The following is a 25,264-nucleotide window of genomic DNA, read 5'->3' on the forward strand; positions in this document are numbered from 1 at the left end:
GATTTCTGCATGTTGATAAGTCTACATAAGTCTCTTTTAACTTGGGTTTGACATTAGATTAGCAAGTGATTTTCAGCTGGGATGTAAGATCTATAAATTGCTGACAAAAGAAACTACAGTTTGACAGCCTTGTCTAAATTTAGATATTTTCCCCCAACTTTTTGTTGGTGAATTTCAGTAACCTCTCATGTGCTGAGTTAGGATCTGTCATGGGCCTTAATATTTTTTACTTATTTTTCCTCCTTCCTCTTCTCAACTTTCCCTCTTGACTTTCTTTTGCTGTCTTTTTTCCTTCTTTCCATATTCATTAAATAACTTTGAGTTAGCCTTTGCATTAGGTATAATGCAAAGCAGATATAAAGATGAATAAGACAATTCTTGTCCTTTAAACAAAATTAATGATCTTAAATTCATTTACTGAAGAAATTTCAGGAAGTGCTGTTTCTCTAAAACTTTGCTTTAATAAGTGTTAGATATGACACATATGCATAATGATTCAAAGTGTTTAGTAAATACTTTTTCCTATTAAAAAGTAATTTGAATTAGCAAGAAACTTTTCATCTGTTGGATGGTCATTCATATTTATTGTTGCCCATTGTATGAACTTTAATATTTTTGCCATATAATTTGTGTATATTATTCTTAGAGATACATATCCGTCTTATTTTCATCAGGAAGCCTAGTGAATTCTCATGTCAACCATAATAGCATTAACGATGAGCTTGATAGGATTAATGAAATTTATATGTTTGTGTCTCTAATGGAGATTTCCTCCTTTTTCATGCCCAGGTGTGCCAGGTGGTGCCAGTGCCAGCTAATCACCTGCCTGTTGGCAGCACCATGAACAACGTGCACCTGTCTTCAGATGGCACTTAAAGCAGAGAAGCCTGCTGTGTGGCTGTGGGAGTCATCAGAGAGGTGGCAGTGGAGGTGAGAAATGGCGAGACCCTTGAGCTACAATGAAGGTAGAGCCAGTAGGATTTGCTGGCAGATTGGCTATGGGATAACATGGATATATAGGCCTCTTTTTTTCTCAAATACTTTTTTCCATTTTTTTAACTTTTCATTTTGAAATAATTTGACTTATTAAGCAATTTAAAAAGTAGTATGATGGGTTCCCCTATATCCTTCATCCATCTTTCCCAGCTGCTAACATCTTCAGTAACCATAATATTAATAGAATTTTCAAAAGCAGTTGTCCCATTAATTTTCATTTCTGACCAATCACATATTGTAGTTGTCATGTCTTTTTAGTCTTCTTAAGTATGGAACATTTATTTAGTCCTTTGTCTTCCATGGCCTTCTCAGTTTTGAAGATTGCAAAACAGCTATTTTCTAGAATGTCTCTCAATGTCTGAGGTTTCCTGGTTTAATTTAGTTATGCATTTTTGGTGACAATGCCGCAGAAGTGATGCTATGCCCTTCTCAGTGCATCATACCAGCTGGCCTGTGTTGTTGCTGTGTCTCATTGATGGTGATAACTTTGTTCACTTGGTTAAGGTGCTGTCAGCTTTCTGCTTTGTAAAGTTGTAGTTTTTCCTTTGTAATTAATAAGTATTTTGTGGGGAGATTCTTTACAAATATTCTTTTTCTTGTCATACATTCACTTATTAATGTTAACATCCATGGATGGTTTTTGCCAGTAATAATTACACCTGTGGTATTTGCCAAGTGGTGGTTTTGGTAGACTTTTATAAATGAATATTTATACTTGTAAATAACATTTTGTGCATGTAGGATGAATGCCAAGAAAACTGGTTCTTAACCTTACATAATACGTTGTTAGCAGTATAGATTTACTCGTACCATTGATTATTCTGTTTTCCCTAAATTTTAATTAGCGGTGACAATAGAAATAAACACACGTTGATGTACAATTATAAATATAATTGTCTAATACTGTTCTAATATTAATATTTTAAAGTCTACTGTTAGGAGACTTGGCCGATGGATTGACTTTGACAATGACTATAAAACTCTGTTTCCACAATTCATGGAATCGGTCTGGTAGGTTTATTTAAAACTGTAAATATAAATATTCTATAAATATGTATTATCGGAAAAATGCACTAGCATGAATCAGTTTATTTTTGAGTCCATCGTTATTTCCCTGAAAATCTTTGGGAACAGGTTTGTTTTTGAATGTAGGGCTTTTATTTTTATTTTTTTGGAGACAGAGTCTCGCTCCATTGCCCAGGCCTGGAGGGCAGTGGCACAGTCCTGGCTCACTGCAGCCTCTGCCTCTCAGGTTCTAGCGATTCTCCTGCTTCAGCCTCCCAAGTAGCTGGGATTACAGGCACCCACCACCATGCTTGGGTAATTTTTGTATTTTTAGTAGAGATGGGGTTTCACCTTGTTGGCCAGGCTGGTCTCGAACTTCTGACCTAGGTGATCCACCCACTTCGGCGGCCTCTCAAAGTGCTGGGATTACAGACGTGAGCCACTGTGCCCAGCCCCGCCAATTGCTTTTCTTAGTTAACATTATGTCTTAAACATCATTTGATATCAGTAGATATTAGCATTTTAGTGTCTGCCTGGTGTCTTACTATATTGATCTGTTATAATTTACCAGCCAGTCTCCCAATGGAAGACATTGTTTTTTCACTTATTTGGCAGACAGAAACTCTAAAAAGAAAATGGCATAAATGTTTGTATTTTCAGAAATAGAATTTTGGTTATGTAATCGTGAAACTCCATCTCTTACCAGGTGGGTCTTCAAACAACTCTTTGATAAAGGCCTTTTTTATAGAGGTGTGAAAGTCATGCCCTTCTCTATGGCATGTAACACTCCACTCTCCAACTTCGAGTCACACCAGAATTATAAGGTACGTGAAATGTAGAGACATTATTCAGCATTGAGTTTTGTAGGTGGAAGCTGAATAGTTATGATCACAGTAGGTATTCCCAAGTAGACCCGGTATGGAATGTTGCCCCCACGACATCCACCACTTTGACCACGTCTTACTGAGTGCTGGAAATATTGCCAGTTAGTATACTAAGGCTCTGTTAAGATGAGGGATTTTTTTTCCACATTGGATTTATGATGTGTCTTAATGTGATAGGTTTTGCTTGTTTTGACCATATTTTTGTGCCTGTCTGTTGGGTTAACAAGTCCAGCTTTGACATACTTCCTGTAGTCATCGTTTCTTAAGGGTTGGGTAATTTTACGCCTTATCTGGGACCTCATGATATCATTTATTTGTTAACGGTATTTGGAAAAAAATTAACTTGAGATGCCAAATGGTATTATTTTTCCTCTGATGAAATAGAATCAGTTGTTGTTGTTGCTATGATTGAGGTGTTTAGAAATGTTAGATGTTTACAGAGTGTATTGTTATACCATATCTAGGCAGATACTATATACTAGTGAGTCTTCTGAAATGTGAACCATCTCTTCTCATGTGTGTATACTGTAGTTGTTTTCAGTTTTGAGAGTTTATCTGACCCTCTGTTTTTAAAGGATGTTGACTTGTTTGGAATTCTTGTTTCATGGCCTAGGTTTGAAATTACATTAGTAAAATCTGCCTTTCAAAGCACGTTTTATTTATAGAATGCTTTCACATATCCTGTTTGATTGATCTTTGTAAATCCTTGTAAGGCAGGTATGATGATTTCTATTACCTCCTTACCACCTCTCTGTGATTGTGCTCATGTTTGTATTTTTTTAGCAAAATATTTTAAGCACTTAACAATGTAGAGAATAATACAGTAAACACAAGGTTTCCAAGGCTTACCTTTGTCAAATCTTAATATATTGCTATATTTGGTTTTTGTTTGTTTGTTTGAGACGGAGTCTTGCTCTGTCGCCCAGGCTGGAGTGCAGTGGCGTGATCTCGGCTCACTGCAACCTCCACCTACCGGATTCAAGCAGTTCTTTGCCTGAGCCTCTGGAGTAGCTGGGATTACAGGTGCCCACCACCACGCATTTTTAGTAGAGACAGGGTTTCACCATCTTGGCCTTCACCATCTTGGCCAGGCTGGTCTTGAACTCCTGACCTTGTGATCCACCCACCTCGGCTTCCCAAAGTGCTGGAATTACAGGTGTGAGCCCCCGCGCCCAGCCTGTTTGGTTGTTTCTTTAAAACACTTGAATGTGGACAGTTTCAGGGACATGCAAAAGCAAACAGAATGGTATAATTAGTTTCTGTAGGCCCATTAAGGCCCCCAGCAACCAATGACTGGCTAATCTTGCCTCATTCATACACATATTCTTTACCACTTTCCTTCCAATTTTGAAACAAATTCCAGATATATTAATTCATCAAGAAATAACCAGTATAGATCTTTTATAAATAATCTTTATCTTCTTTAAACATTGCCATGTTAGCATTCGTTGTCACACCTTAAAAAGTCATCAGCAGTTACCTTTTTGTTGTTGTTTTTGAGATAGGGTCTCGCTATGTCACCCAGGCTAGAGTGCAGTGGCGCGATCTCGGCTAACCACAGCCTTGACCTCCCGGGCTGAAGTGATCTCCCCCTTCAGCACCCTGAGTAGCTGGGACTACAGGAACATACCACCATACCTGGCTAATTTATGTGTTTCTGTAGAGATGGTTTCACCATGTTGCCTGGGCTGGTCTTGAACTCTTGGGCTCAAGCAGTCCACCCGCCTTGACCTCCCAAAGTGCTGGGATTACAGGTGTCAGCCACTGCATCCAGCCACCTTTAATATTTTTTATTTTAATATTCTCAAATTATTTAATTCCTGAACATCATCAGTTCATATTTCTAATGGTTTAATCATTTCCCAAGGGGTTATATTTTATTTTTTGTATTTTTTTTTTTTTAATCAGGATCTACCAAGACTTAAACACATGGTGACTGTTGTCTTTTAGGTCTTGTACACGTTTCAGTTGGTTATATAACAAACAAGTAGTGGAATTATCGAGTCAGAGTATACTTTGTTTTAATTTTTATTTTTTTGAGACAGAGTCTCACTCTGATGCCCAGGCTGAAGTACAGTGGTGTGATCTCGGCTCACTGCAAACTCCTCCCAGGTTCACTCCATTCTCCTGCCTCAGCCTCCCGAGTAGCTGGGATTACGGGTGCCCGCCAGCACGCCCAGCTAAGTTTTGTATTTTTAGTAGAGACAGGGTTTCGCCATCTTGGCCAGGCTGGACTTGAACTCCTTACTTACCTCAGTTGATCCACCTGCCTCGGCCTCCCAAAGTGCTGGTATTTTTACAGGCGTGAGCCATCACGCCCAGGTGAGTCACAGAGTATACTTAATGTTTAGTTCTAATACTGGGGTTGGGAAACTTTTTTCTGCAAATTAGAGATTTTAGGCTTTTTAGGCAAAGTGTTCTCAATTTTGTCACTGTTCTTAACTCACCCACTGCATGAAAACAAGTGATGAGCCAGATTTGGCCCAGGGGCCATAGTTTGCTGACCTCTATTCTAAGCGGTCTGTGTATTGATTGTTAACCAAGGGTTTTTAAAATTTTTTTGACTTGACCAAGCACAGTGGCTCACACCTGAAATCCCCGCACTTTTGGAGGCCGAGTTGGGTGGATTGCTTGAGTCCAGGAGTTCGAGAACGGCCTGGGCAACATGAGAAAACCCCGTCTCTACTAAAATTACAAAAATTAGCTGGGCGTGATGGTGTGAACCTTTAGTTCCAACTACTCCAGAGGCTGAAGTAAGAGAATGACATGAGCCCAGGAAGTTGAGGCTGCAGTGAGCCGAAAGTGTGCTACTGCACTCCAGCCTGCGTGACAGAGTTAGACTCTGTCTCAAAAAAATATATATATGTGTATATATGTATGTATATAAGTATGCATATATATGTATGTATATAAGTATGCATATATATGTATGTATATAAGTATGCATATATATGTATGTATATAAGTATGCATATATATGTATGTATATAAGTATGCATATATGTATGTATATATGTATGCATACATATATATGTATTGGCTTAAAACTTCTATTTATTTATTTTTAGAGAAGGGACTTCAGTCTGTCACCTAGGCTGGAATGCAATGGTGCAAACACAGCTTACTGCAGCCTTGACCTCCTGGATTCAAGTGATCCTCCAGCCTCACCCTCCTGAGCAGCTGGGACCACAGACGTGCATCACCATGCCCAGATAATTTTTTTATCTTTGTAGAGACGGGATCTCACCATATTGCCCCAGCTGGTCTCAAACTCCAGAGCTTGTGCGATCCTCCTGCCTCAGCCTGCCAAAGTGCCAGGATTATAGGCATGAGCCACTGTGCCCTGCCTAAAAAACTTTAATTTTTTACAAAAATTAGCTGGGCATGGTGGTGTGCACCTGTAGTCCCAGCTATTCAGGAAACTGAGGCAGGAGAATGCTTGAACCCAGGAGGGCGGGGGTTGCAGTGAGCTGAGATCACGTCACTGCACTCCAGCCTGGGTGACAGAGTGAGACTCCATCTCAAAAGAAAAGAAAAAATTAATTTTGACGTAGTTTCAAACTCACAGAAAAGTGGAGGGTTCTTTATATCCTTCAGCTAGATTCCCTAAATGTTAACCTTTTACCACATTTGCTTTATCCTTCTCTCTTTTAATGGGAGTGGGGCACAGTACCCTTTGAGACTTAGTTGCAGGAATTATGGTCCTTTTCCTCTAAAAACTATGTATTTCCTAAAATCAGTAACATTGTTTGAAATAACTGGAGTTAGAAAATTAACATTGATGCTGTATTACCTCATGCGTAGATCTTATTGGGTTCTGCTTGGACCAACAGTGTCCTTTTATAGTTAAAAAAAAAAAAAAAAGAAAGAAAAACAAAAAAGGCCTACATTGTGTGCTTCATGCAGTGGTATGTCTCCAGCCTTCTGTAATCTTAAAGAGCTCTTTAGTCTCTTTATGCTTCATAATACTGACATATTTGAGGAGGTACAGGCCAATAGTAGTGTCCCTTATTTCAGGTTTGTCTGATGTTTTACATGTGACTAATGGCTCTTGTGTCAATTTATTTAGATTGCAGTTGGTTTTTGTTGGGGATTGATTTTTTTTCCTACCTTAGAGCTATTTATTTTTAAATCCTTGATATTTTTGTATTGAAACATAGCAGTAAAGTTGGAGACAATCTTGTTCTTATTTAATGAGCTGAATTTATATGGGTCTATTACAATTTCAAGTATGTGTTGCTTTAGTAGGATCTTTTTGGTATTTTGGGCAAAAAGATAACCATATTCCAGAACAGTTATCTTTTTGATCTAACTCTTCATGGACTTACAAAATAGATGATCATAATACTGAAACCTCCATCATATGTTCCTACTTAGACATTAATTTAAAAAGTTACCAGAGGCCAGGGACAGTGACTCATGCCTGTAATCCCAGCACTTCGGGAGGCTGAGGTGGGAGAATCACCTGAGGTCAGGAGTTTGAGACCAGCCTGACCAACGTGGAATAACCCCATCTCTACTAAAAATACAAAAATTAGCCATGTGTGGTGGCACGCACCTGTAATCCCAGCTACTCGGGAGGCTGAGGCACAAGAATCACTTGAACCCAGGAGGCAGGGGCTGCAGTGAGCCAAGATTGTACCACAGCACTCCAGCCTAGTGACAGAGTAAGACTCCATCTAAAAAAAAAAGTCACCAGGCGTCAAAAGACATTATTTTTGTGACTACTAAGGTGGTGATTAAAACATTTTTCAAAGTATTTAAAAAATTTTTTACTTGGAATTTGTTGCTAATTTTCTTTTTGTAAGTCTGGTAAGTGGTTTCTTCGGTTTACCCTGAAGATTTATTTTCTTCCTCTTTAGGATCAGTTCCTTTTTCTTAGGTGTCTGTTATTGTGGATTTGTAAAACAATACCTCAATTTATTTCAGAATGTTCAAGATCCTTCAGTATTTGTAACTTTCCCTTTGGAAGAAGATGAAACTGTATCTTTAGTTGTTTGGACAACCACTCCCTGGACTCTACCTAGTAACCTTGCTGTCTGTGCTAATCCAGAAATGCAATATGTGAAAATTAAAGGTAAGTGGGAGGCTGGTTACTTATGACTAATATGGATAAGATAATTTTATATTTTGGAAAATAAGAAAGCTTACCTTTCTTTTTGCATGAAGAATAGAATTATTTGAAAAGAATCTGACTTAATTAGAAAAATAACCTTAAACATTTGTTTTCATTTCTAATTGAAAACTAACACAACAATTAAAATAGTACAGAAATATAAAAATAGAACATAAAATTTTCTTTTAATTTCCAGTTTATAGCATGTTTTTCCACACCATGCCCCTGTAACAGATGAAGAATCTAAGATTCAGCGATGTGGCATCACGTCGTTACTAGTAATTGATACCAGAACTTGGGAACTTTTTGCCTTTCAAATGTCCCCTGGTAGAGAGTTACCAGTCTCAACGGGGGCCTTTCCGAGATTTAAAAAGAAGATTGGTACTTTGTGAACAAATATACCTTCAGGTTTGGTAGTTTTGTGGCGGTAAAAGAAAAAGAGAAAAACTCATTGCCAGGAAAAAAGCTATGGCACAGCCGCTATGGAAGGCAGTGACATTTCTTCAAAAAGCTGAACGGAATTACACTATGGCCCAGCAATTTCTCTTCTGAGTGTTTTCCCCAAAGAATTGAAAGCAGTCTTGAACAGTTACTTGTACACCCATGTTCATAGTAGCATTATTCACAATAGTCAAAAGATAGAAGCAACCCAGGTGTCTATCATTGGATAAATGAATAAACCAAATAAGGTATTTACATACAATGGAATATTATTCAGCCTAAAAAAGGAAGGAAATTCTGATACAGGCTATGCCTTGAATGAACCTGGAGGATATTATGCTAATTAAAATGAGCCAGTCACCAAAAGACAGATACTACATGATTCTATTTATATGAGGTGTCGAGAAATGAAATTCAGAGAGCAAAGACTAGTAGAATGGTGGTTGACAGAGACTGGCAGGGAAGGGGGAGTTATTGTTTAATGAGTACAGAGTTTCAGTATAGGAAAATGAAAAGGTTTCGGGTAATTGATAATAGTAACGATTACATAACATTGTAGTTGTATTTAATGCTGTGTAAGAATGGTTACCATGATTTTTTAAAATAGTTGTATTAAAACAGTCAACTTGATTGAACAATAGCTTGTGCTGGCAAGGGAAAAATACTGAGAAAGGAATGGGGAAAGATTGGGTGTCAGAAAAAAGGTACGGAAGGAGCTTTTAATTTGTTCTTTCCTGGGAGCAAATAGGACTAAGAGTTGACCTACTGGAAAGCTGTTGGCCACAGAGGCCTGTCTCAGGTGTCTGCAGCTGCTTCTCTGGAGCAAGGACAGTCCCATCTGCACAATTTCCCTGTGTCACTGGTGGGCCACTGGCCATTCTATGGTGAGCTTGACAATCTCAGCAGCCATCTGACTGAGATCTCAAAACACATCACCCATCTACCTGTGCGTAACTCTTGTGCTTGGCAGACTTTGTATCTGAGCTTTATCAGAAAATGTGGGCTCCACTTAAATGAAGTTCCTGTGAGGTCAGAGCTAGGGAGTGGCAGCCTTATTCATAGCAGTTTTTCAATAAATTGCAAAGGCTTTTACAATGACCCGTAGATACTCATTTTTCTTATAGTGAAGTAAATATGACATAGGCTCTAGTAAATCTCAGATGTGTAATATCATAACTTAGCATGAGAGTTTAAATTGGCCTAGATTTTCAGTATCGAAGTTTAATTGTTCATATATTTGCTCCAGCTTTTCTTTTCCTAGGATGCCCCAGGTATTTTCCAGAAACACTTAGAATAAGGGTACATAGATACATCAAGGACATTCATAATCCCAGTGTTCATAGTGGGAAAATTTGAAAGCAATTTGTGTCTGTCAACTTGTTAGAAATAACTCGTACCTCTATAAAATAGCGTCCCATAGAGCTCTTTAAAAGGATGAGAAAAGTCTGTATGTGCTAATACATGGAAAGATGTTGACAGTATATTAAGTGAAAAGCTACAAAACCAGATAGAATATTACCTCAATTAGGAAAATAAAAAGAACTTACACATTTACGTATATGTTTGTTAGTATACACATAGAAAAATATCTGGATCAATAGACACTCAAATGAGAATGTCTGAGGGGGGTGATATGTGGCACCTAATTTGTGAGCTACTTTGTCAATGTTATTTTTAAACATTGACATGTTTACCCTATGAAGGAAAAAATAAAGAGTTACTTCAAATGGATATCTGAGTGATAAATAATAACTACCAACTGCCTAAGTGCATTTGATGTTTTTGTCATTTTCATGTTTGGGAAGCAGTATACCATAGTGTTCTTTGCAGTATTTCTCTGTGAGTACTGGGTACACTAGAGGCACATGGTACAGGAGCTCCTCAGGACAAAAGTATGCTTGATGCATGTCTTTAGAATCAGCCAAGTTCAGAATATAACTCAAGTCCATGTTTTTCCTTTTTCCCATAGATGTTGCCAGAGGAAGATTACTCATTTTAGTGGAAGCCAGATTGTCAGCCCTCTGTAAATAAATTGGAGAGTGACTATGAGATCCTTGAAAAGTGAATACTCAAATAGTTGCTCTGTGTTTGTGTGCATGTGTCTGTGTGTGTGTCTTTAGTTTTAAAAAGAAAGATTTATTATACAAAAGCTTGCATTATTAAAATTTAGTTTTAAGTACTAATACTATACCGAGTACTTTGCAGTCACACATTACAGCATTAATGGCTAGGGCTGAGAAGCCAGTAAACTAGAGGGGGGTGATAGCTTGATGTGGCTGCAGCCTCATATTTGATTTTAATCTAATTGTGAGTTTGCCTTTCTCCTTTTCTAGGTTTCCTGGTGCCTATCTTAAAGGCAAGAAGTATAGGCCCCTGTTTGACTATTTCGTGAAGGTAAGCTTAGGGACCACTACTGTGGGCGCTCTCCACAATCCGATTATTTGATAGCTGCTGTGTTGTGAGAAGTGGAATTGATATTACTTTTATGAGTGTACCTGAATCCAGAAAGTCTGCTTTAGTGCCAACAAAATTAAGTTGTGTTGCTTTCTTGTTTTAGAGGATTTTTTTTTTTTAAACAGAGTCTTCTCTGTCCCCCAGGCTGGAGTGCAGTGGCACAATCACAGCTCACTGCAACCTCGACCTCTTGGGCTCAAGTGATTCCCCTGCCCCTTCCTGAGTAGCTGGGACTACTGGCACACAGCACCACACCTGGCTAAATTTTCAATTTTTTGTAGAGACAGAATCTCGCTATGTTGCCCAGGCTGGTCTTGAACTCCTGGGATTACAAGCATGAGCCACTGCGCCTGGCTGGGATTTTTTGTTGTTGTATTTGAGATGGAGTCTTGCTCTGTCACCCAGGCTGGAGTGCAATGGTGCGATCTTGGGTGACTGCAACCTCTGCCCCCCAGGTTCAAGCGATTCTCCTGCCTCAGCCTCCCGAGCAGCTGGGATTATAGACATGCTGTAATTTTTGTACTTTTAGTAGAGACGGGGTTTCACCATCTTGGCCAGGCTGGTCTTGAACTCCTGACCTCGTGATCCACCCGCATTGGCCTGCCAAAGTGCTGGGATTACAGGCGTGAGCCACCGTGCCTGGCCAAGCTGGGATTTTTTTATTTGAATATTTTTCTCAAATTGTATGAGGAATCACTTTACATTTGATTGGATTTTTAGGTGTATGTTTTTATTGCATGTAGTCTACATATCACGCAGGGTATTTATTGAGATTTTTGTTTGTTTTGACAAAGATAAGATAGTAATCACAGTAAAACATCGTGTGTAAAGGTAAACACAATTTTATTTCAAGGAGGTTAATGAGGCAGGTGTTTTAAATCTAGGCACCACGACAGAGCTCATACATTTAGCACCTTAGTTTCTTCAGAGTCATAAAGTTGCTTTATGTGGTTTTATTTTCTGACAATGGAGAATCCACAGCTACAGTTGCAAACCCTGTTGTCCCCACTCCCACACACTCTCACCGAAAGAATAATGTCAAGGAGGAATTCCTCCATCCTTATTTAAAGGTCTTGAAATGAGATAATGAGCAGACCCGGCCTTATGGTTATGTGGAAATAATAATCAACTGGACATATCACTTACATCCCATCCCAGAAAAAAATGTTCGCTGAACCCTCTGTTGTTTCTGTTCTGTGTGGGGAGAGTCTGGCTGATTCAGGAGACCTCTGTAGTTTGGGCCCTATCCACAGTGTGTGTGTTACCCGCCTCTTCACTTTTGTGCCCCTTGAGTGTTTTCCCACATTTCTCATTGCCTACGTAATAGGCTTCCTCCTCCCACGTTGCTACCCAGTGGATTTCCATATGCTCTGCCCTCATCCCATTCCTCCCTGCAGGCGTTAGTTACTTCCCAGCATTTAGGATGTGCCCTCCCCAGTCGGTGTGTGGCAGAGCTGCTTCCTGACCACATCCTCCCACATTACTTTAGACATATCGTTTATTCAGTCAAACTGGCTCTTCCCTTTCCTGCTTCCCTGCCTTTCTTTAATTAAGTTTTCCTACCATTTTAAAAGTCTTCATCTTTTTCTTATGTTGATATCTGCTGAGTTAACTCACCCTTCAAGTCTGAACTCAGATGTCATCTGAAAGTTTTCTGAAATGCATCTTTGGTTTCTCCCTTGGAAAAATGTCATTACTTCATACCATTCTCCTATCATATAGCTTAACATACTTCGTTTTATGTTGTATTTTTTTTAGTATCTAAAATCTCTTCCACTGGATCAGTGACTCTTCACCTTTCTGAATCACAAAACCTATTGAGAACCCAAAAACCCAACCCCCTGAAAAAATGCACACGGATACACTAGACAGGAACTTTAGGTTAAGTAGAGGTCTGTCTGGAATATGCACTTGGTACATATTAAGTTGAATAACACCTACTCATTAAATAAGCTTCTTAAACTACCTGAAACCTTCAGTGACTTTAGGCAAGTATTATAAATCGTTTGACCCAGGTTAGAATCATCTGATGTCACTGAAATATACCTGTTGTGAAATATCAAGGGAAGCTGAGTCAGCGGACACAGCCTATGGAGCAGCACTGCCGCTCCTGGTGGTTGGTATCTACTGAGCTGGGTGGAAGCAGCCCAGCCATGGCCTGGGTAGGCCCAAAGTAGACCCTGAGAGACAAGATGCAGTGACTTTGTCTATACTACTTCTAAGTATAGAACATGTAACTAAGTATACATGTAATTCTAAGGACCCATGTATTCTTTCTGTTTAAACTATCAAAGTTTTAGCACCTATCATACCATAACTTCTAAAATGTTTCAAGGTGATTTGGGTTACAACAATTAAAATTTTATGGTTATTTTTCAAGTTTAGTTTTAAGTTCCAAAGAAACCGAGTGCTGTATTGTAATTGAAAATAACATTGTATTTGCAACCAGAAGACCTGTTCCAGGTACTGGCTTCATCACTGCTAGTTGTGTGATTTGGATAAGACTAAATTTAACCTTTGCTCTGAGTTTGCTCATCTGTGAAATGCAAATACAGCCAGAATATTTTTAAGACATGGGAATACTAATAGCTTGTTCACAGGATTATAAGAGTTAAACATGAAAATCATTTGTGAAAGTACTTTTTACCATTGCAAAAAGGAAGGAAATCAAAGGGCCAGTTTGGCAGAAACAAGGGTTTGTGGAAAGAAATGTAAAGAGATGAAAGTAGAAAGAGTAGATCTGTTAGCAGTATATGTGTTAACATGATGGTATTGCTGTTGCAAAGAAAATGAAATTGAACACATTTCCCCTGAGTATTAAGGTGATGGAGCACCTGTAAGTGGAACTTACTACAAGTGGCTCCCACCTGTTCCTTTCAAGATTTGCCTTTATGACTGAATAACTTGAGCTGAGTCGAAAAGAAAAAGAGAAGCAAAACATATGCAGTGATTGAAAATGTACCAGGAAGTGAACAATTTAGGGAGCGTGCTTGCTGAGACTATCCTAAACTGCATACTGGGAGCAAAAGGTTGGGGGAGGGAGAACTAATGAAAAACATCAGTTTGTAACCAAAGAAATTAGAAATTTTTATCTGCCATTCTCCAGATAATTATTTCATTTATAAGTGGTAACTTTTTATTTATGGGAAAAAATGTATTGAATTAGCATGTTTCTTCCCAGCCTGAATTATTCTTTCTTTTCTCTTTCTGAAGATAATTTTATCTGTTAAAAGCATTTTCAGGTTCTTAGGAAAAACTGTAACACAGTAATGTTTATCCCTGAAGCCTGCTGTCCTTTCCAGTGTAAAGAGAATGGCGCTTTCACTGTGCTTGTTGACAAGCTATGTGAAGGAAGAAGGCGGCCACAGGGGTTTTCTACCAAGCTCCTTACTTCAGTGCTGTGAGTAGCATAAGTCCGGCAAATGTATTTGAGTATGTCGGTAGCCACTTTTCATAGATACAGAGTCATGTGTCTCATCATGTTGAGTTACCAGGTTGGCCTCTTTTCTGGCTCACTGCCTGCAAGATGGCTTGTAAAATTTGTATCTGCAATTCCCTTTCATCCTAAGCTGATTTCTGGAAAGAGTGGGCCAAATCCGGTAAACTCTTTTTGGTGTGCAGTTGTATGAGTTTTGATAGGCATGTAGAGACGTGCAGGTGCCTCAGCCACCAAGATACAGACCATTCCCATCACCTCTGCTGTGTTCTTAATTAAATGTTCAGAAGAGGGAATCTGACCTCTCCCCTCAAGATGGTACTCTACAGGTAATTTTATATTTTGACCAGAATAATTTTTCTAAAAACACATTCCTTCTCATGTAATTTGTGTATGAATAAAAGCAGCATAACATAAAGGCACATGCTTTACAGTAAACAACCTCTCACCTTAAATCATGGCACTGCCACTAACGGGCAGTTCCTGGGTACATTGCCTGGCCTATCTGAACTTCTTTTACCTCCTCTGTAGCATGGTGTAGCACCTACATACACATTCCTCTAGGCTTGATCGTTTTGTCAGTGAGACGGATTGGAAATATGGCTTTGTTATAAAAGGCAGTGACAGTAGTCTGCCCTCATTTGCCATTTTGCTTTCATGCTTAATCTCTGGGTTTTTATTACTTTTATAGATGTAGAGGGTACAGGTGCAATTTTTTTTACATTGATATGTTGTATAGTAGTAAAATCTGGGCTTTTAGTGTAACCATCATTTGAATTTTTATTATGGAAATCTTGAAACATACACAGAAGAAAATATTATAATAGACTTTTTTTCACATCCAGCTGCATTAACTCAACGTTTTGGTAATCTCTCTTGTTTTCTTCCTCTGTACAGTAGCACACTTTTTTATTTTGGCTGGAGGATTTAGAAGCAAATCCTCAACCTCATGTCTTTCATGTCTCTGACTGATAAGGACTTTTATTTTCAGTACAGCCACCGTGCCATTGTTACTTGTATCCAATGAAGTCAGCAGTTCCTTAGTAATCACCTAAAAAGCTGGTCCATTTTGAAGGAAGGAAGTATTCTTGATAATACTACTTAAGAGTTTTAGTAACTAGTCAAATACTGTTCATAATCATTTTAGGGTCAATTAACTGGTATGGTTATCCCACTGTTAGTAGAGAATTAAAAGGTAACTTCTTGGTTTTGAATTGCAGTTTAGGTTTTTTTGTTTTTTTGTTTGTTTGTTTTTGTTTTTTTTTTTTTTTTTAGACGGAGTCTCGCTCTGTCACCCAGGCTGGAGTGTAGTGGCAGGATTTCGGCTCACTGCAACTTCCATCTCCTGGGTTCAAGCGATTCTCCTGCCTCAGCCTCCTGAGGTTTTCTTTTTTAAATGTGGGTGTTTGTCATTGACTCTAGAGTTATAGCTCATGTATCTATTCTGAATGCTGTGCATGTTAACGTTATAGAAGATTGATACTTTAAACTATAGCTTTTAACCCCATTTGGTAAATTTTTTTTTTTTTTTTTTGGCAACAGGGTCTCCGTCTGTTGCCCAGGCTGGAGTGCAAGGGTGCAATCTCGGCTCATGGCAACCTCTGCCTCCCAGGTTCAAGCGATTCTCCTGCCTCAGCCTGCCAAGTAGCTGGGGTTATAGGCACCTGCCACCATGCGTGGCTTATTTTTTGTGCATCTAGTAGAGACGGGGTTTCACCATGCTGGCCAGGCTGGTCTCGAACTCCTGAACTCAGGTGATCTGACCGCCTCGGCCTCCCAAAGTGCTGGGATTACAGGCGTGAGCCACTGCACCCGGCCTTGGTAAACATTTTGTGAGAGGCCTTCCGTTGCACTTGGACCAGGCAAGGGTAGTGTTTGATCTCCGCAGAGTCTGTGCACTTGTGCGTCATCCTGTTGAACATCACTGGTTGTGGATGCATTCAGGAATGCTGCTCTTAGCTTAATGCACTGGGTAAAGTTACTTGTTTCACACTCAGTGGTTCAAATTGCTGCACTTAGGGGCTTTTCCTGTCCACCCACATGACACCACACCAGTCAGCCTCAGCTGAGTTACCTTTAGTTTACAGGTACCTTTAGTTTACCTTTAGACTCCAGTCAGCAGTCTTGAGTTACCTTTAGTTTACAGGACAAAGTTGATGACATGTATATGTTACAATATAGAACAATTATTTTGGGAATCTGTTACCTCATCCTCACACACATACATAGACTGTTTTATTCTTCCCTCCCTTTTGTCTTTTCTCGGGATGACTATCAGGTCTGTATGGACTTTATTCGGAAAGACTCACTCCCCGTTTGCCCTGTGGATGCTTCAGGCTGCTTCACAACGGAGGTGACAGATTTCGCAGGACAGTATGTGAAGGTCTGTAATCCATATGGCATAGAAGGGTGTCTGTTACTTTTGATTAGTCTCTATCATCATTTATAATTGTATTGTAATTCTTCTAGGAAGTTGTTTTTGTTTAGTTTTGTCATCACATAAAATCAGTAATAAAGAATAGATGTTATCAGTTACGTTCAGAGGGTCTCATACCTTTAGAGGAAGCATTCTGAAATTTCACGGGGAGAGATCAGAAAAACTCCAGTTCATGCCTCACGAAGCACCTTTGTGACCTTGGGGTTGTCATTTCATATCAAAAAACTTTATGACCTTAAATGTTGTGGAATGTACTTGAAAATTACTTAAAGTTAGTGACTAAAAATAATAATATTTGTTATTTGTGCCTTTTATTCATAACAGGGTATCACATTCTAGTAATACATTGTTCCTAAGTATTATTATAGTATGTTTTAATGGCTAAATTTTAATTTTTTTAGTAGGATGCTGACAAAAGTATCATCAGGACTTTGAAGCAACAAGGCTGACTTCTGGTTGCTACCACCTTCACTCACAGCTACCCTTTTTGCTGGAGGTCAGAAGAAACAAAGACTGTGTTGTAGCTAGAGCTTCCAGCCTGTGCTTACACTTACCATATGTGCCCATTCCATCATATTTGTGGTGTTCATCTCATTTGTATCCTTTAGAGTTGGTTTGGGAAGCCACCCTCTTATGTCATTTTTAGGAGACTTGGGTATTTTGTTTGTCTTTTGTTGTTGTTTTGAGACAGGATCTCACTCTATCGCCCAGGCTGGAATGCAGTAGTGCAATCACGGCTCACTGCACCCACCACCTCCCCAGCTTAAGCAATCCTCCCACCGCAACTTCTGAAGTAGCTGGAACTATATAGGTGGCACCGTCACACCTGGCTCATTTTTGCATTTCTTATAGAAATGAAGTTTCGCCGTGTTGTCCAGGCTGGTCTCAAACTACTGGGCTCAAATGATCCTCCCACCTTGTCCTCCCAAAGTGCTGAGATTACAGGCTTGAGCCACAGCGCCTAGTCTAGGAGAGTTTTATGAATGGCTAAAAATGTTGCTTTCCTAAGGAACTGTGTGAGAAAAATAGACCTGTACAAATCTGTTTTGTGTTGTGGCCACATTTTTTTTAGGATGAGAAACATCTCTAAAATTTTGTAATAGAGTTTATTGAAAAATTTAATGTGATTTTAACCTTTAATATAAGACCATGCTGTAAAAGTATGGGTGAAAATGAAATGTTCAGTTGCATCGTGTTTGCTTTCCACATTGCCTCTTCTGTGCTGAAGTTGAAGTTGACATTGTTTCTTAGATAATTGTCACTAGCAGAACTAGTTTTTTCTAGTCTTGTTCTTGTATTAGTTTTTGCCTTTCTTACTATTGTGGAAAGATATGACCAATTTTGAAGTCTTAGATGTTTTTATCTATAATAAAAATGAATATTAGCAGAAGGCCAAGTAAGTGATGATGCTGTCAATAAGACATGAAAAGTCAGTCTTACCCTAGTGCCTACTAGTCTCAGCCTGAGCAGCTATGTGTGTTTCTGCTTCCCCAGATCAGACACTCCTCTAATTTACAAAGCAGTGCCCAGCTGGTTTGTGCGAGTGGAGAACATGGTGGACCAGCTCCTAAGGAACAATGACCTGTGCCACTGGTGAGCAGTAAGATGTGTTTCTTCATAGTGTCTTTTGTCATGTGGTTAGTAAGTATGGTTTACACTTCCCCCAAATTATAATTTTAATAACTGTCTTTTATTGTGTATTATAATAGCTATCTTCTCTTCTGTGTGTTTAGGAGCACAAAATAATTCAAATAATGTTACAGAACCAGAAGTAACATCCTTCTTGTGATAAAGTATGTAAGGGAGTATTTTTCCTTTTAAACTCATTGGAAATGATAAACCACCATTTATTCGATTTATGGAATGAAATAACCTTGGAAAAATATGGCTGTACTGCCAGAGTTTGCTAGCCTTCAATAATAGTCATTTTCAGAGTAAACATTATTTTCAGATATACCTGCAAAAAGCCATTTGTACTTACTCTTGTCGGTCCTGCAGTGGATGATGTACCCTGTGCTTGGCTGTATGGATAAGCTCCAAGCACAGAAGCCTTTGCTTTCCACAGCTGATATGTGTCCTACAGGTGATAGCCCAAGAAGTATCATTTCAGCCTCTGGGTACAAAGTGAAACAAGGCTTGAACCTGTATATTTCAGATGGATGTTTTTCACTACAAGTTTGAAAGGTAATCACCACTCTTACTTCTCACAAGGACCCAACTAGAGTCTAGAAAACTGTATTTGAGTTTAGGAGAATGGGGAGAATCTCAGGGCAGCAAAGGAAATAGTTATAAAGTGTAGCTTTCTAATATTTCTTAGCAGAGTGGTCTTGATTTCTTAAAAGACAGCTTTTCATTTGTTGAGCTAGTAAGCTAATTAGTTCTCCTAATGTATAAGATACTAGATACAGAATATTAGTAAGATAGCCTCAAGGGGGTGCAGGCATATAAACTGATCTTTGAAGTATAGGGCAGTAACTGCCTAGGAATAAAGAGTACTGGGAGTGGGAGGGATGCAGGAGGATAGATGCAGAGGGGAGAAAGGCTGCATGGCAGAGGGCAGGCATGGGCAAAGCCAGTTAAGTGAGAAGGATTCTAGGGAACTTGCCTCATTGTCGGAGCCTGAAATTCAAGACCAAGGATGACCAGAGAGGAGGCTATAAGAGGGCTGCTAGAGCAGCTACCAATCCCCTGGCCTGTTGGCCTTTGCTTAATGAGTTCAGTAAAACTGCTATGGTGAGGATAATGTGAAGACTAGAGTTGTATGGATGAAGCTGGCTAGAGTTAAGGTGACTGGTTACAGGTATGTGGCAGCCATACTCCAGTTGACGAGGAGGACATGGGCCTGTGTGCTGTGGGGTTATCTATTGGATGTAGGTCATTGATGGCAGCACAAACTGCTGTGTGTGCTATGTTGTCCCTTTAGAAGACGTTCTCTTTGCAGTGAGTGCCACGTTTCCAGAGTGTTTGGTCCACAAAGCGTTATACAAAGGCTCCTGTGGATATTATTTACATGTTGAATTTTTCCATATTGAATTGCTAATGTTCTTATGTGATTGGTTATGTGATCTGTGTATTGCAGGGTCCCAGAGTTGGTATGAGAAAAATGATTTGCAAATTGGCTGAAAGATGCACGTGACTTGACAATTCCCAGAAACAGATACTGGGGCATCCCCATCCCACTGTGGGTCAGTGATGATTTTGAGGAGGTGAGGCGGGGCAGTATTTCCTTGTGTTGATTTTTACTAAAGCGTTTTGTTCATGAAATCTGAATGTGGTTTAAAAGAATAGGGTTTTTTTTTCTTTGCCCCTTTATTTCATCTTTTTTCCTCTTTATTCTTTTCTAGCATCATGACATAAGATAATCTGTTTTTAGGATTTTTAACTTTTTTTCCTTGAATTAAATACAATTTATAAAACTTTCCTCTGTAAAAATAAAAGGATACAGTTTTCTCAGGGAAATACACACTTTAAATTTTTTTGTGTGTGTTTCCCCGATGTCTTTTCTTCCCCCTACAGTAAGGTATGCTATTAGCTTATGGTTAAACTGACTTTATAGATGATGAAAAAAGAAAACTTGAAAAGAGATTTACCAAAGCATTTAACGTTTAACTTCTAAAATCAAATGAATAAGAGGATGTGTGTGGATATACAGATGTATGTGGATATACTATGTCCTCACTTAATGTCATACAGAGGTTCTTGATAACTGTGACTTTAGGCCGGGTGTGATGGCTCCCACATGTAATCTCAGCACTTACGGAGGCCAAGGCAGGAGGATCGCTTGAGGCCAGATATTTGAGACCAGCCTAGGCAACATAATGAGGTGCCATCTCCACAAAAATGTTTGTTAAATTAGCCAGGCACGGTGGTGCACGCCAGTTAGTCCCAGCTACTGGGACCTCTCAATGACATGAGGCGAGGACTTACTATACAGATAGATCTGTGTGTTTGGCCTTCTGTCCAAAGCTGACAGCATTGTTGCAGTGACGAGCAGCAGCACTCTGGGGACCTTGGTGAATCTCCCATGGGGACCTGAAAGGCAGCAGTGAAGTAGCTGAATCAGAAGACTTTTCAGTACTGAACAGGAAGGGCAGAGAAAGAAGCCACCAGTGTTCACTAGGAACGGAACGTCCTTGGGTGAGAACCCACAGCAGCTCCTACTTGGTGTGGCCTTTGTCAGATGATCCCTCCATTCTGAGTGCCCCAGCTAGCCCCATCTCTCAGCTCTTCACCTGGACATAATCCTAGCATCCTGTGGCTTTGTCTGATTGCTTTAATTGGGTCCAAGCACAATATAGTCAGGCGCGCCACATAATGTCATTCAGTCAATGACAGACCACATATACGACAGTGGTCCCACAAGATTATGGTACCATATGGTTACTGTGCCTTTTCTGTGTTTCATAATGTTTAGAAACTCAAATACTTCCTGTTTTAGTCTGTTTAGTGTTGCTACGAAGGACTACCTGAGGCTGGATAATTTATAAAGAAAAATAGTTTATTTGGCTTTATGATTCTGGATGACTGGAAAGTTCAAGACTGGACATCTGCATCTGGGGAGGACCTCAGGCTGCATCCACTTATGACGGAAGGCTGGACAGGAGCCAGAGTATGCAGAGATCACACGGCAAGAGAAGAAACGGGCGGCGGAGTGCGGGCAGGCTCTTTTCAACAGTCAGCTCTCACAGGAGCTAATAGAGTGAGAACTAACTCACTGCAGAAGGAGAACATTAGTCTGTTCACGAGGGATCCACCCTGTGACCCAGACGCCTCCCGTCAGGCTCCATCTGTCAATATGGCCACACTGGGATTAAATTTCAACATGAGATTTGCTGGGGACAAACCATAGGAAAACCAGAGCATTTACCATTGTGTTACAGTTGCCTGCAGAATTTACTATAGCCACATGCTGTACAGGTTTGTAGCTTAGAAGTAATAGGCTCCACTATATAGCCTATGTGTGTTTTAGGCCATTCCATCTAGGTTTATATAAGTGTACTGTGATGTTTGCCTAAGGAAATCACCCTAACGATGCGTTTCTCAGAATGTATTTCCGCCGTTAAGCACTGTATGACTATAATTTAGCTCTAGGTTTTTCTTGGGAAGATTCCAGATTAATGAGCCAGATTCAGGTGCCAGGAGGAAACTAAAATGCCCTAGAGAAATAATCTAAGATGTTTCACTTAACGCCGGTTACTTTGATGATTTGCAAGTGATAAACCCTTAATACCCATTGAGAGTATGGCTATGAATGTTTAAGGTTCTCTCTAGGTAGGGACTCCCTCTGATACTGGGGTGGAAACAAAGGAGCAGTGTCAACCCTGGCCTCTTCAGAGACTAAGACTAAACTGTGTCTTTCATGAGAGAGAAGCCACATTAGCGAATACTATCCTTCGGCCCAGACTTGTGTGTTAATGTGCCTTTATAGGAAATCATCAGTCTCAGGCTGAGTGGCTCACGCCTGTAATCGCAGCACTTTGGGAGGCTGAGGCTGGCTGATAGTTCAAGTCCAAGAGTTTGAGGCCAGCCTGGGCAGCATGGCGAAACCCTGTCTTTACAAAAAATTAGCTGGGTGGGGTGGCGCCTGCCTGTAGCCCCAGCTACTTGGGAGGCTGAGGTGAGAGGATCACCTGAGCCCAGGAAGCTGAGGCTACAGTGAGATGTGATTGCACCACTGCACTCCAGCCTGGGCAATGGGAGTGAGAGCCTGTCTCAAAAAAAAAAGGAAAAAGAGAATCATCAGTCTCTCAAACTAAACATGCATGCTATATAAATTAACTCAGTATGCTCTGTTTGGCTCTAAGGAGCTCCTGCTGTTGAACTTTGTTTTTGACAGGTGGTATGCGTTGGGTCAGTGGCAGAACTTGAACTGTCAGGAGCAAAGATCTCAGATCTCCACAGAGAGAGGTCAGTTTCTAAATGTTCGATTCACTTCAGTTTTACCATTCTCCTATTAAGACCTGGTCTCTAGCGGATTACAGAGCCACACATGGAAGTGACTAGCCTGATGAATTACTTTGTTGATGACTCATGTCATATTGCAGTATTGTGGTCTCTGTCCTTGTGAAATGTGAGGTGAATGGTGCATAACCTTTCAGATGGAGGATTCATGGTACTCTCTGAAAGCCTTTGAGAATTGCTGATATTTCTGTTTGCAAATGTGTATAATATCTTTTTTTTTTTTTTTCTTTTATTATTATTATTATTATTATTATACTTTAGGTTTTATGGTACATGTGCGCAATGTAGCATGGGCAAGGACTTCATGTCTAAAACACCAAAAGCAATGGCAACAAAAGCCAAAATTGACAAATGGGATCTAATTAAACTCAAGAGCTTCTGCACAGCAAAAGAAACCACCATCAGAGTGAACAGGCAACCTACAAAATGGGAGAAAATTTTCGCAACCTACTCATCTGACAAAGGGCTAATATCCAGAATCTACAATGAACTCCAACAAATTTACAAGAAAAAAACAAACAACCCCATCAAAAAGTGGGCGAAGGACATGAACAGACACTTCTCAAAAGAAGACATTTATGCAGCCAAAAAACACATGAAAAAATGCTCACCATCACTGGCCATCAGAGAAATGCAAATCAAAACCACAATGAGATACCATCTCACACCAGTTAGAATGCAAATGTGTATAATATCTTGTCAGGGTTTTGTGTTTCCTATTAGCAAGTAAACTGCAAGTTCTGTTATGCTTACAGTTAATAGAAATGACTACTTTTCTGTTTGTTAGTGTTGACCACCTGACCATTCCTTCACGCTGTGGGAAGGGATCCTTGCACCGCATCTCTGAAGTGTTTGACTGTTGGTTTGAGAGTGGCAGCATGCCCTATGCTCAGGTTCATTACCCATTTGAAAACAAGAGGGAGTTTGAGGATGCTTTTCCTGCAGACTTCATTGCCAAGGGCATCGACCAAACCAGAGGATGGTATGCCCCCTTGTTCTTTCATCACGTGTTTTATTGATTTATTTTATTTAGGGAGTATTTTACTAAGTCGCTGCCATTTATCTACTGGGTGATGGAGAGATTGTGGCAAATAAGACAGGCTACATTCCTGCCCTCTGCCCCCCACCACCAAGCACGGACTAATTAAAGTGCCTTTTGAGTAGGACTCTCCCACTACAATAGGGCTGTAGTTTTACAATTTGAATGATCTCACTGGCATTTTGGAATATATGTGTTATACTGGATGTTAAAATGATAAAAAAAAATTAGGTGTTCTTAGCTTACATCAGATCATTTACTCAAATGTTTGAGTATTGGCATAAAAGACAGTAGTTTGGGTGCTAGAAATTTGAGGGATAGTTGGCAGTGTGCTCAGATATTGAGGCTAGCCTTATAAATCAACATTCTAAAAAAATCCAGATTTTTAAAAATATACCTATGGGAGAGGATTTGGGCATTGATTTTTATCTGGTGCCTTAGGTAAAGCAGTTCCTTAATTGGAAGAAGATGAATTACTTTCTTTCAATGGATTGGCTTTGCTGGCCCAGATTTTATTTACTTTTTTTTTTTTTTTTTTTTTGGGACGGAATCTTGCACTCTGCTGCCCAGGGTGGAGTGCAGTGGTGTGATCTCAGCTCACTGCACCCTTCACCTCCTGGGTTCAAGCAATTCTTCTGCCTCACCCTCCCAAGTAGGTGGGTCTGCAGGCATGCACCACCACGCCCAGCTAATTTTTGTAGTTTTAGTAGAGACGGGGTTTCACCGAGTTGGCCGGGCTGATCTCAAACTCCTGACCTCAAGTGATCCGCCCGTCTCAGCCTCCCCAAGTGCTGGAATTACAGGTATGAGCCATTGCGTCCAGCCCAGGTTTTAAGTATACATTTATAGTAATGTTTCTGCAGGGGTGTGTTTAAGGAATTGTTGGTGTCATTTTCTCTCTTTGACAGCTTTGGGTAATCATTGAATTCAAGTCTTCATGTTCGGGAATGTGCTGTCTTCAGATTCCAGTCCTTTTTGTCTATAGGAACAGCTCCCCAGAACAAATTCTATTTTTAGAAAGGGCTAGACGCCTTACCAGTGAGCTTGTTGCTTTGAGAAGTAGCAAAGCCTGTTAGCTGGTAGCAGTCCTCATGTGGGTCCTGTGTCCTTGTTGCCTGCCTCCTTCTCTGTCCCTGAGGCCTGGGCTGCCTCTCCTGGGCACCAGGGCTCCTCCCAACTCTTCTTTAGAACTGGGAGGGATATCTGGATCGGTGTTTATGTTAACCATGGGGTCTGGTCTCCTCAGCTCATGTCCCTTGATGTTCTCAGAGTGCAGGACTAGGTCAGAGAGGCAGGAGAGCATCACCCCTGGGACAGTGGTCAGGGATATGAGTTCATTTGGGGAACAGGCTAGCTAGCACATAAATGAGGTACACAACATTTTACAGAATAAGAGCATTTTCTAGTCTGCCTTATCACTTTTGGGTGAGAGTGCATTTGCATCTTTTGTCATCAAATTGTCTTTTCCATATGATCTTGCGCCAACTTCAACACC

The 25,264-nt window shown here is 40.0% G+C and overlaps 2 pseudogenes; both read left to right on the top strand.

Moving 5' to 3' along the window:
- Positions 1 to 25,264, top strand: part of LOC100937133 (geranylgeranyl transferase type-1 subunit beta-like) — a 382,799-nt pseudogene that overhangs the window by 246,513 nt on the left and 111,022 nt on the right.
- Positions 1,979 to 25,264, top strand: part of LOC100432020 (isoleucine--tRNA ligase, cytoplasmic-like) — a 64,556-nt pseudogene continuing 41,270 nt past the window's right edge.

This window comes from Pongo abelii, chromosome 8 (genome assembly GCF_028885655.2).
Source record: "Pongo abelii isolate AG06213 chromosome 8, NHGRI_mPonAbe1-v2.0_pri, whole genome shotgun sequence".
NCBI classification, from domain to species: Eukaryota; Metazoa; Chordata; class Mammalia; order Primates; family Hominidae; genus Pongo; species Pongo abelii.